This window comes from Delphinapterus leucas, chromosome 16 (assembly GCF_059928025.1).
Source record: "Delphinapterus leucas isolate spDelLeu-1000000601 "Yukka" chromosome 16, BTC_Dleu_Yukka2, whole genome shotgun sequence".
NCBI classification, from domain to species: Eukaryota; Metazoa; Chordata; class Mammalia; order Artiodactyla; family Monodontidae; genus Delphinapterus; species Delphinapterus leucas.
The window spans coordinates 26,671,447-26,684,194 of record NC_143144.1 but is presented as its reverse complement, the minus strand read 5'-3'; the positions used below and the strand labels follow the sequence as shown (position 1 = coordinate 26,684,194).

At 51.4% G+C, this 12,748-nt stretch overlaps 1 protein-coding gene across 2 annotated transcripts in view; it reads right to left on the bottom strand.

Annotated features, from left to right (window-relative positions):
* Window positions 1-12,748, bottom strand: part of CHST3 (carbohydrate sulfotransferase 3) — a 40,585-nt gene that overhangs the window by 22,774 nt on the left and 5,063 nt on the right. The window lies entirely within an intron of this gene.

The window sequence follows — 12,748 nt, the reverse complement described above, 5'->3', positions numbered from 1 at the left end:
AGTAGGAGACTGGTGGTGCTTAATCTCAGCTGGGCATGAGAAGCACTTTGAGAGCTTTTACAAAATAGTGCCCGGGATTCACTCCTGAAAATTTGGGGGTGGGGGAAGTGTCTATGCTTTGCAATTTTTATAAGCTCCCTAGTGACTCTGTTGGGTAGCCAGGGTGGGGCTGGTTATAATAAGCACTGAATTCATGTCAGCAGTTATTCTTATTCCCACAGCTACTTAGCACTGAGCCTCAGTGCCCAGGAGCTGGTCAATAGATGCTTGTTGAATTAGACTGAAGTGAATCACTCCTGGGGCCCCAAACTACCCCTGGGATGGGATGGGAGGGGTGAGAGGGCTTCTCCCTGCTGCATCAGGGCCTGAAGAATGAGGTTCTGTGGGCAGACAGAGGCCTTGGCCTCTGAATCAACCTCACACCCAGAAGTAGCTGCCTGGGGGGCTGGAGTCTTTCCTCCTCTCCGAAGTCCAGTCAAGGGGGCCAACCGGGCAGGATCCAGTCATCAACGGGCCATTGTTAATGGAACAGAAGGGCTCTGTGCCCATTTAACACTTCTCTCCCTCACGAAGCTGCTCCCAGCTGAGGGCTGGCTTCTGGAAAACTGCAGGGCTGGGGCAGGGCCCCAAGGCTACGAAGGGGAAGGGGAAGGGGAAGGATTAGGGGTGGGGGCTGAGTCCCCTGGTTGGAGGAACAGAGGCAGCTTGGAACTATAGGCCAGTTTCAGAAGTTAGCAGGCTGGAAAGCTCGGGTGCTGATGTGGACACTCAGGCCAGGAAGAGTTTCCCATTAAAGCTGGCAATCCGGGGACAGTGAAATCCACCAGACCCCAACCAGAGCCAGGGGACAGCTTTCTCCATGGTGCTCACACTTCACCTCCCTTCTTCTGTTTAAAAAAACAGAAAGGTGCAATCCACACGGTAAATGGCACCTTTCATTGCCTATAGAACAGTGTTTTCAAAAGGGCTGGGGGCGTTTTATGTTCTGTGGGCTTGGTATTAAGAGGCAGGCAATTCAACCAGGGTTGGGCATAAATGCCCTTTTGCTTAGCAGGACCTTTCTTCAGCACCTGATATTAATAGTGAGCTGGATTTCAGGAGTGTGGTGTTGAAGATCCCAAAGACAGTGCCTGATCAGCATCCTCAAAACTGCCAGAGGGGGGAAAAAAAAAAAAAACTGCCAGAGACCTACAATGCTTGTGCTAGCCATCAGCAATTATTATCTGTTGAATACAGAAGATCCTCTGGTAGTCTCTGCCAAGGGAGTACATTGTCTTAAAACATATTCTAGGGGCTTCCCTGGTGGCGCAGTGGTTGAGAGTCCGCCTGCTGATGCAGGAGACACGGGTTCGTGCCCCGGTCCGGGAAGGTCCCACATGCCGCGGAGCGGCTGGGCCCGTGAGCCATGGCCGCTGAGCCTGCGCGTCCGGAGCCTGTGCTCCGCGGTGGGAGAGGCCACAGCAGTGAGAGGCCCGCGTACCGCAAAACAAAAAAACAAGAAAAACATATTCTAGGAGGGTGGGATCTCAAAGTAGGCCAGAAGCACCTGGGAACTTGACAGAATGCACATTCTCAGGCCCCTCTCCAGACCTCCTCCATCAGAATCTCTCGGGGTGGGCATGGCAAGCTGTCTTAACAAGCGCTGCAAGGGATTCTGATGCACGCTCAAGTTTGAAAATCACTGTTCTAGGGCCATACGTTTCAAATTTCAGTTGTGCAATCAATTTGGTAGGTTGGACAAACTTTTATTTTTTTAAAGAACAGAATTGTATAGACAGAAAATATCAGAGTGTGTTAAGGATGCGTAATAAGGATATGCACAGGTGTCATACGACTTTCGTTTCAGTGATGTGTGTGTGTCTCTGTCTGAGGCTTTGGTCCAAAAGATTGAAAGCCAGAGTGTACTACAGAAGGTCCCCGACTTAAGATGGTTGACTTTTAAGATGGTGCAAAAGCGACATACATTCAGTAGCAACCGTACATGAATTGGGGCTAGTGATATGCCGTACGATCAGCTGGGGCTCCCAGTCAGTCACCCAGTCACGGTCACGAGGGTAAACAACTGATAACACTTACAACCATTCTACACCCACACAACCGTTCTGTTATAAGCTTTCAGTATTCAATAAATTACATGAGAGGTTCAACACCCTATTATAAAATAGGCTTTGTGTGAGATGATTTTGCCCAACTGTAGGCTAATGTAAGTGTTCTGAGCACGTTTAAGGTGGGCTAGGCTAAGCTATGATGTTTGGTAGATTAGGTGTTATTAAATGCATTTTCAATTTATGATGGGTTTATCAGGCTGTAACCTCATCATAAGTCAAGGAAGATCTGTGATTCGACCGGCTCCCTTTTTGTAATTTGTCTGAATTTAAAGAGGTTTTAAAGATTCTGGCATGAACAAAAAGATTTGTGCAGTGTATGGAGAAGGTGCTGTGACTGATGGAACGTGTCAAAAGTGGTTTTTTTAGTTTTGTGCTGGAGATTTCTCGCTGGACGATGTTCCATGGTTGGGTAGGCCAGTTGAAGTTGATAGCGATCAAATTGAAACAATAATTGAGAACAATCAATGTTATACCACGCAGGAGACAGCCGACATACTCAAAATATCCAAACCAAGCCTTGAAAATCATTTGCACCAGCTTGGTTATGTGAATCGCTTTGATGTTTGGGTTCCACATAAGTTAAGCGAAAAAAACCTCCTTAACCATATTTCCGCATGCGATTCTCTACTGAAACATAATGAAAACGTGTTTTTAAAACAAATTGTGACGGGCAATGGAAAGTGGATACCGTACAACAGTGTGGAATGGAAGAGAGAGTGGGGCAAGCGAAATGAACCACCACCAACCACACCAAAGGTTGGTCTTCATCCACAGAAGGTGATGTTGTGTATATGGTAGGATTGGAAGGGAGTCCTCTATTATGAGCTCCTTCTGGAAAACCAAACGATTAATTCCAACAAGTACAGCTCCCGATTAGACCAACTGAAAGAGGCACGTGACAAAAATCGTCCAGAATTAGTCAACAGAAAACGCATAATCTTCCATCAGGATAACGCAAGACCGCATGTTTCTCTGATGACCAGGCAAAAACTGTTACAGCTTGGCTGGGAAGTTCTGATTCATCCTCCATATTTACCAGACATTGCACCTTCGGATTTCCATTTATTTTGGTCTTTACAAAATTCTCTTAATGGAAAAAATTTCAATTCCCTGGAAGACTGTAAAAGGCACCTGGAACAGTTGTTTGTTCAAAAAGATAAAAAGTTTTCGGAAGACAGAATTATGAAGTTGCCTGAAAAATGGCAGAAGGTAGTGGAACAAAATTGCTCAATAAAGTTCTTGGTGAAAATGAAAAAAAAAAAAAAGATCCTGGCATAAAAGTTCCCTTGCCCCACACCATGCCCTCATGTAGGTTATTGAACAGATGAGGCTGCTTTGGGGGCAGACAGCCTCTTTACAACACTGGCCTAAAGCTAAATTAAATTGTGCATTTCCCCCAGGTTTATAAAACTTTCTGTCCCTCCACTGCCCCCCTTTCTTTATATATATGCCTAGAGAAGTATGTGGACCAGATAGCTAACCAGTTACATCTGGATGTAGGGTTGAGGGGTGATTTGTTGCTTTCTTCTCAGTATTCATCCATTTTACTTGAATTTTGTATGTTAAACATCTATCATTATTACAAAAATAAAGCCATTACTTAGGGACTCCCTGGTGGCACAGTGGCTAAACTCTGCACTCCCAATGCAGGGGGCCGGGGTTTGATCCCTGGTCAGGGAACTAGATCCCACATGCATGCCGCAACTAAGGAGCTCATAAGCCGCAACTAAGACCTGGTACAACTAAATAACTAAATATTTAAAAAATAAAATTAAAAAATAAAATAAAGCCACTACTTAAAAAATACAAAGCCGAGGAGGGTCCATCGCTGTGTGGAAATACAGAAAAGGGAAGGCATTTGCCAAGACAGGACAGTGCTGCCCAAAGGGCCACCCCTCCCCCATTCATGCCCTAAGTCTGAGCCCAGACCCCGCGTGTCCCCAGAGCCCTCCCCCACATTCATAATGATTCCCTTAGAGGAAGAGCACCGTCCCCCGCTACCCCACATCTGTCACCCTCTTAGAAAGCCCTTTGGCAGCTCCAGGTTCTCCCACCAGCCCTCTGGATCCTTACTGCCACCCTCTCCTTCCTTAATCAGATTTGAAAGGGAGGTACAAAGAAGCTAAGTGGGGCTTCCCTGGTGGCGCAGTGGTTAAGAATCCGCCTGCCAATGCAGGCGACACGGGTTCGAGCCCTGGTCCGCCACTACTGAGCCTGCGCTCTAGAGCCTGTGAGCCATAACTACTGAGCCCGCGTGTCGCAACTACTGAAGGCCACGCACCTAGAGCCTGTGCTCCGCAACAAGAGAAGCCACCCCAATGAGAAGCCCTCACAGCGCAACGAAGACCCAACACAGCCAAAAATAAATAAATTTATTTTAAAAAAAAAGAAGAAGTTAAGTGACTTGCCCAAGGTCACCCAGCAGGAGGTACAAGGCCAGGACGTGAAGGGCAGGGTCTGCTGAAGGCCAGTCTCAAGGACAGGGCTCTCCTAGCAGCATTCTTCTCCGCCTTGCGCCATTCACTTTCCGCTTTATGTTAGAGTTAATGTTTGCTGTACAGCACCTGATAAATATGTTGGGGAAGAAGAAAGGAGGGGAGGAGCAGGGAGGAAGGGAGAGGAAAGGAGGGGAGAAGGGGAGAGGAAAGGAGGGGAGAAGGGGAGGGGAGCAGGGAGGCCTCTGGTCACACTCAGGATAGGAGTGGACCTTACCTGTGTGAGCCCCTAGGGGACTCTGAACGTTCAGTCCAGCCAAGAGGCAGCAGAGTCTGGTCACATCACCGTCACCAGGCCCTGACCCCACAGGCCCCCGTTGCAGGCCCCTGCCCAGCCAGACCAGAGGGTAAAATGGAGAAAGGGCAGTGGGGAGCACCGGTTTCACGTGGAGCCTGAAGGAGCCACACTTGGAAGCTGGGGACAGCCAGGGGCTAGCTGCCTGGAGCTGCGGGGGATGAGGGACGTGGGGTGGGTGAACCCAAGGTGACACCTGAGGGATGTGGGCAGCCAGCACCGCTTGTAAGGGACAGTCTTAGGCAGAGCTGCACTCTGCAGGCAGCCCCTACTACTTCCTGAGCTGCAGTTTTTCAGTTGTGCCTCAAAAACGGTGGCGGAACTGGAAGCCCAGTGGAGTATGATTTGTTTTAAAACTAGATAATTTAAAAGCAGCTTACACACAAGAAACTAATATTGCTGGTTGCCTTCGTGGAAAGACCTGGGTCAGGCGTGGGAAAGAGATTTCACCACATATCCTTTTGTACCTTTCCAATTTTATACCATGGGCATGGATTACTTATTTTATAAAATGTAATAAAAATAAAATAAAAGCAGGTATCAGTTTTCTACCTGTAGAGGTAGAGGCAAAGTTCTTCTGAGGTGAGACTCTCATTTCGGAAAAGTCATTTGAACACGCTTTGGATTTAAGCAGAGGCAAAGCCAAAATCTTATTGCAGAAGGAAAATCTGGGGGCAGTGAGAAGCAGAACTGCCCCTACAGTCGAATGTAACAGTCTACTTTCTCTGTGAGAAAAGTGACAACTCTCCAGAAATTATTACTGTGGTGATCAGGCCTGAGACTGACAAGGAGGGAGTAACTGGCTTTGGTCTCCTCCCTCCTGTGGGGGGACGGGTGTCTGGAGGAGCCGCCCTGTACACTGGGGAATCCTGGGGGATTCCCAGACATCTTTGGAGAGGGCAGGTGTACTTGTGCTGACCACATGGGCCTTGGGCATTAAAGGGGCCAAGGGATCCCTGAAGGCTGCAGACCCCACAGACCTCTGGGAATCTGGCACCTGTCTGTGGAGAGCAAGGCAGGGTGTCACATGCTGGGTAATCACCAAGGCCAGGCCTCTCGTGGAGGCCCTTTGTTTCCTGGCCCTTCCATAGACAGGCTCTGCCAGGGCCAGTGTGGGGCTGGCACTTGGGCAGAGAAGGAACCTGCCCCTCGAAGCCTGGGGAGGAGCTCTATGGCTTCAAAAGTGCTCCCAGAGAAATGATGACTCATAGCTCAAGGGAAATCAGAGCTTTTCTCACTCCAGAGGTTATTCGCCTTGCAACATCAGGATCTGGTGATTGCAGATGAATCAGAAATGCAGGCCTGAAAACAGCCAGCCTGCGCGGCTCAGTGTCAGAGGGCAGGCTAACCCCTCCCTCCTTCTGTCTGTCTCTTGGCAGAAAGAAGACTTAAAGGGTCTCAGTTCCTCTCTTTTCCGGCCAAGGGAGTTCCGGTGCACCAGAAAAACCTCTCTAAGCCTCAGCGTCCTCACCTGTTAAATGGGGATAACCGTGCCTCCCTTGCTAGGTCGTGGTGAGAGTGAGAGGGCACCACTCAGCACAGGGCTGGCCACCAGCCCCTCCTGCGGTCTGGGAGGGCGCTGTGAGCCGCAGCAGCAGCTGCAGCAGCCTGGCATCCTGCACCCACAGACTGGGCTGAGGAAGCTGGCACCTGGCCCCTTGCTTGACTCATACTCCTTTTCCAGGTTTGGCCTTTAAAACCAGGACAGGCACCCCCTGAGCCCCGGTGCTCCTTCCAGAGGGGAGAGTCTCACCCCAAATGGCCACGTCAGCAGGGTTTGCTAGGCCAAAGAAGCTGGAGCTCTCTGTCACCTCCTAAATGTCTCCACAACCTCCAACAAGCTCTGGGGCGTAACCCACACTCTGAGATGAAAATTCTCCTGGCACTTCCTGTCTGCACCACACAATTTGGCAGACATAGGTTTGGTACAGCCCACATCCTGTGATTCTCTGATGGCTTTATTTGAGGCTGGAGTGGCTAAGAGCATAGGCACATCTGGAGTTGGACAGCCGAGTGTTTGAATTCTGGCTATGTGACCTTGGACAAGTCACCTAACCTCTCTGGGCCTCAGCAATGGCATCTATAAAATGGGGCTACCTCATGCAATCAGATTGACACAAATAAATCACTCAGCCTGAGGACGCCTAGTACATAGAGAGCTCTCAGATACGCAACTGTACCTTCTAGGAAGGCGGAGGCTGCTGGGACCTGGCATAGCATGAACACACAGCTCAGCCAGGCTTTACTTATAAAAAGTGACTCCAATGGAATGGCAGGCACCATTCTTTGTTTTCATTTTATTTTATAAATTTATTTATTTACTTATTTTTGGCTGCATTGGGTCTTCGGTCCCGCGCATGGGTCCTCTACAGTTGCGGCGAGCGGGGGCCACTCTCCGCCGCGGTGTGCGTGCTCCTCACGGCAGTGGCCTCTCCCATTGCGGAGCACAGGCTCTAGGCGTGTGGGCTTCAGTACTGCGTCTCGCGGGCTCAGTAGTTGTGGCTCGCGGGCTCCAGAGCGCAGGCTCAGCAGTTGCGGCGCATGGGCCCAGCCTCTCTGCGGCATGTGGGATCCTCCCGAACCAGCGCCCGAACCCGTGTCCCACGCATTGGCAGGCGGATTCTTAACCACTGCGCCACCAGGGAAGTCCTGCAGGCACCATTCTTAAGGGAAGAGCAGCTCTAAAAACTCGACACAGCTGTCCCCTTCCCATCCAGAATTCCAATCACAGGCCTGGCATGGAGGCCCTTTTGGAAGCTGTTCATGCTCATGATCACTTCCAGAAGCTCCTGCCTCCTTCGGGTTTATGAGTGGGGGCGGTGTGGAGGCCGCAGGTAGGGAGGGGAGCAGTGGGAAGATGGGGCTACAGAGGTTGGGGAGAACTCAGGGCAGAAAGCCAGGGAGCTGACCTGGCCCTGCTGCCTGGGTGTGAGGGTCCCCTTGCAGGACTTTGGGCACGAGGACTGGCAGGTGGGCAGCAGACAGCAAGACTCAGTGATGTCATGTTTTCCCAAAATGACTCAATGGCTTGTCCCTGAGCTCTGAATGGTGAGCTGTGTGCTGCGGCCTTGGGGCCTCCTCATCTCCTTGCCTTCCAGGCTTGCCTGCATCTCTCCTTCCCCTGTCACCTCCCACTCTCCCAGCCTAGGGACCCATGGCTACAGCATCCATGCTCTGCTCCTGGCTGCGACTCCAGCCCAGGGGATGTCCCCATGCTGCCTCTGTCACGTCTCTCTAAATCTCCGTGTTGAAGAAAGAGCTAAGTGCCAGACAGACCTGGGTTTCATTACTACCTCTGCCTCCACCTGGCTGAGTGACCCTGGGCAGGTTACTCTGCCTCTCTGAGCCTGTTTCCTCATCTATAAAATGGAGACTTTGCTAACAATTTTGCTAGGTTGTATGGGGCTCAGTGAGAAGGTCTGTAAAGTACTTGGCACACAGCAGGTGTTTAGCAAACAGAAAGTATGACATCCAAAGGCCTCTATGATCTGACCTCAATTTACTTTTCTAGCTGCTTTAAAAAAAAAATAAGGATAATAGCTCACTCTTCTTGATGCTGTGTGCCAGGTACTGCTCTAAACACTTGTACAGAAACACATTTTATTCTCCTGTCACCCCCACGTGATGGGTACTATTAGTATCTCCATTTTACAGATGAGGAAACAGGCACAGAGACGTTAAGCAACTTGGCCATGGTCACACAGCCAATAAGTGGGGATTGAGGGTCCTCATGCAGGCAGCCTGGCTCTAGAGCTTACACATGTAACCACAACTCCATCCTGCCTCATCTCTTCTTTGTGCATCCTACAAATTGAAGTTCAGCCCAACTGGACTCCTCACCAACCTTTGCATTCAATCTGAACTTTCCCGTGCCTGTGCTTTTGCCCAGGTTCCCTTCTTGCCCTGGAACCCCCACCTCCTCCATGAAGCCTTTCCCAAGTCCTCCCTCATGTCCACCTTTGTGGGCTCATCACAGTTGGACTCAAAGGTGGTTATTTGTGCCTAGGTGTCCTCTCTTCTTCTTGCCTAGAGGCACCTTCTGCTATCCCCAGCCAACCTGGCATGGTTTCAGGCATGAGCAGGCACCCAGACAGGCGGTGCCCTGGCCAGAGCACCTAATGTGTGCTACCTGGGTGGTGTGGATGGGAACCCAGCACGCAGGGCCCTACTACTTCTGTGAGGACAGCTCAAAGGCTGCAACTGGAACCAACCCTGGGAGGCAGCCTGCCAGCTGGGCTTCCTTCTCTCTGCTCAGGGGAAAGGACTCAGCCATGGGGGGCCTCCATTGCTTGGGGGTCAGCTTTGAAGCCCGGAGAGGATGAATGAATGTCCGTCCAGAAAGGGGACAGGACTGAGAACCGCTCGCTGGTGGGGTTGAGTAGTGAGGCCCATGGTGCATCCATCCACCAGGCCACCTAATTCAAAGAGGCCTCTTGGAGCATTTCAGGCCCATCTTTGGGATCCCAGCCCAGTGCCCACAGGGTAGTAACTGCAAGAGGCCATCTGCCCAGGGTCTCACTCTCCCATTCCCTCCCTGTCCCACATAGGGCCTCTGGTCCATATCAGCTGCCCCCTTCCACACACCGTGACTCCCACCACCTCTGCCCAGACACTGATCACTCCCTAGGCATCCAATCATGGGAGCCTGGGCACCGTCCAGTGCTCCTTCCTCCTGCGGCCAGGTTTCACACGCATCACTCATGGTCCCACAGTCAGGCATGGGTACTCAGCGCATGCCTGGGGCTGTGCTAAGCACTGGAGACACAAGGGGAACAAGGCAGACTCTGTCCTGCTCGCAGAGCTCACTACCTGGTGGAGACCACAGACCATGAAAGCAGCCAGGGCAACACAGCGGGGCAAAGTGTGAGGACGGGGACGTGCAGGCAGCCATAGGGAGGGCCACTGACCAAGGCTTCTAGAAGGAGACATCCAAGCTGAGGCCTGAGGATGAAGGGAGCTGACCATGAGAAAAGAAGGAAGGAGACAGTGTTCTGGGCAGCTGGAACGGCTACAGAGAGCAGGACACGTGCATCGGGAAAGAGGTCAGTTTGGAACCTGGAACACCAAGTATGTGACAAGGGCTGGTGAAAGAAGAGGCTGGGGGTGATATTCACTGGGAGATCACAGGGCCCAAGGAAGCCATTCGGGGACTTCCCTCGTGGAGCAGTGGTTAAGAATCTGCCTGCCAATGCAGGGGACATGGGTTCTAGCCCTGGTCCGGGAAGATCCCACACGCCGTGGGGCAACTAAGCCTGTGTGACACAACTACTGAGCCTGCAAGCCACAGCTCCTGAGGCCACATGCTGCAACTACTGAAGCCCTTGCACGCCTAGAGCCCCTGCTCCGCAACAAGAGAAGCCACTGCAATGAGAGGCCCGGGCACCACAACAAAGAGTAGCCCCCGCTCGTGGCAACTAGAGAAAGTCCAGCGCAGCAACGAAGACCCAACGCAGCCAAAAATAAATAAATAACTTTATTTCAAAAAAAAAGGAAGCCATTCGGCATCTCGAGCAGCTCGGCGCTTACTCCACGGTAAGGTTTCTGTCTTGCCGGAATGGCCTTCGGGGAGACAGAGGCCCCCAATCTGCCAGTTCTTCCTTGCCAATAATTTAAATCCCTTCTGCTGCCATCGGCGTCACTTTCTGAGAGCTGCCATTGCCAAGGGAAAGCAGCAATCAGCAGATGGCCGGCCTTGCAAAAGAGGCTGTTGTATGAGGGCAGTGCCCTGCCCAGTGAGCCTTGGGGAAGGCCGAGGCTCAGACTTGGCTTGCAGCACCCCTGAGGCCAGCCTCCCCAGCACTGCCCAGTCAGACACCAGCAGCATGCCCCGGCCACAGTTACAAAATGACTGTCCTGGTGAGCCATTCCACCTCTCCGGCTGTGGCCCCAGCAAGACGGACACACCCAGGGTCAAGAGCACTGACTCTGAAGCCAGGCTGCAGGCCTCAGGCCCAGCTCTGCACTCGTCAGCAGTGGGGTGCCAGCAGCTTATCCCATCTGTCTGGTTCTGTCTGCCCGTCTGTACAACAGTGAGCACAACGGTACCTATCTTGAGAGCATCCTGTGAGAACTCGGTGAGTGCAGGCCAATAAGGCACTAATTAAGCACAGGGCTGTGCTTGCTAAGCTGTTAGTGGTAATATTTCCTGTGTCCCCAGCCCCGAGGTACCTGCACCAGATGGAAAAGGAGGAGGAAAACTAAAAGGAAAGTAGCATCTCTCAGAATAAGAAGAGGACAGGGTGCCATTACCCCTGAGGTCACGGGGGGATGGGGTGGGGGAGTTCCAGTTCTTCATCCTGTGAGGATGACTTCCCCTTCCTGGTTCTAGGTTTGCAATCTTGGGCCTCTTCAGGCGTGTCTATCCTAACCCTGCAGAGAAAGGCCCCAGGCATCCTCCAGAGGACAGCCAGGGGCCACAGCCCCGGCTGCCCACCTCGGAAGTTGTGAATTCTTTGCTAAAAATCACTGCAGTCTCAGCCAGGATGGTGGCCCAGTTTGTTTTCAGAATACTTCCTCAGATAGCCCTATCTTGGCTCAGACATGTTAGCACTTTCCAGAATCCTGCAGACGGTGAGGCAGCTGGAGAGGAGGGGAGAGGAGGGAAGCAGGGAAGAGAGTGGGAGAGGCCTGGGGCCAACGTTCAGGTAGCTGCACGGGCCCACATAGGCACGGGCATCGCACAGCGTGCTCGGACAGACGCACACAGGATGGGAAGCGGGTCAGACGGTAGAGGGGGTTTTTCAACCGTCTAAGCTATGGAGCCTTCTTATGAACCAGAACTTTCCTAGGAAACCCAATATGTAGAAAAGATAAATGGGGGACTCCCCTCATGGTCCAGTGGTTAAGAATCCACCTTCCAATGCAGGGGACGCGGGTTCAATCCCTGGTCAGGGAACTAAGACCCACATGCCGTGGGGCAACTAAGCCCATGTGCCACAACTACTGAGCCCACGTGCCACAAGTAGAGAGAAGCCTGCACACTGCAATGAGGAGCCCACGTGCCACAACTAAGACCCAATGCAGCCAAAAATAAAATAAATAAATAAATCTTTTTAAAAAAAAGATAAATGGGGGGAGAGGCCTGGATCCTCCCTCCCATCAGACCTCTGAGGGGTCCTCGTTGAACTCTGGGGCTCCAAGGAATCTAGTTTGAAAACTGATGCTGCTAAAGGAATCATACCCTTCTCTGGGGGGAGTTAGTGCCCACATTGTTTTAAGATAATGAGCTTCTGAGCTTCCCTGGTGGCGCAGTGGTTAAGAATCTGCCTGCCAATGCAGGGGACACGGGTTCGAGCCCTGGTCCAGGAAGATCCCACATGCTGCGGAGCAACTAAGCCCGTCCGCCACAACTACTGAGCCTGTGCTCTAGAGCCCGCGAGTCACAACTACTGAAGCCCACATGCCTAGAGCCCGTGCTCCGCAACAAGAGAAGCCACTGCAACGAGAAGCCCGCACACCGCAACAAAGACCCAACTCAGCCATAAATAAATAAATAAATTTATAAAATAATGAGCTTCTTAAGGGAAGACGAAATGATGTTTCTAATAAATTCTAATTCGAGTCTAGTACAGAGAATGCCACACATCCTGAGAATCAGGACTCAGAAAGTGCAAAGTGATTGATCCTATTCGCTGACAAGTTTGTGAGCACCCCTCTGGGAAGTATTGTGCCCTTGGGCCTGAATATCTGGGGCATAGAATATGTGGTGAACAATAGAACACCTAGCTACGTACAGGCATATTTCTAAACTCCTCACAGATACAAATTCACTTATAGCCCCATTACTTATAACCCATTACCATCCCCCTCTTACTGATTAGGAAAGTAAGGCCCAGAGAGGTTAAGTAACT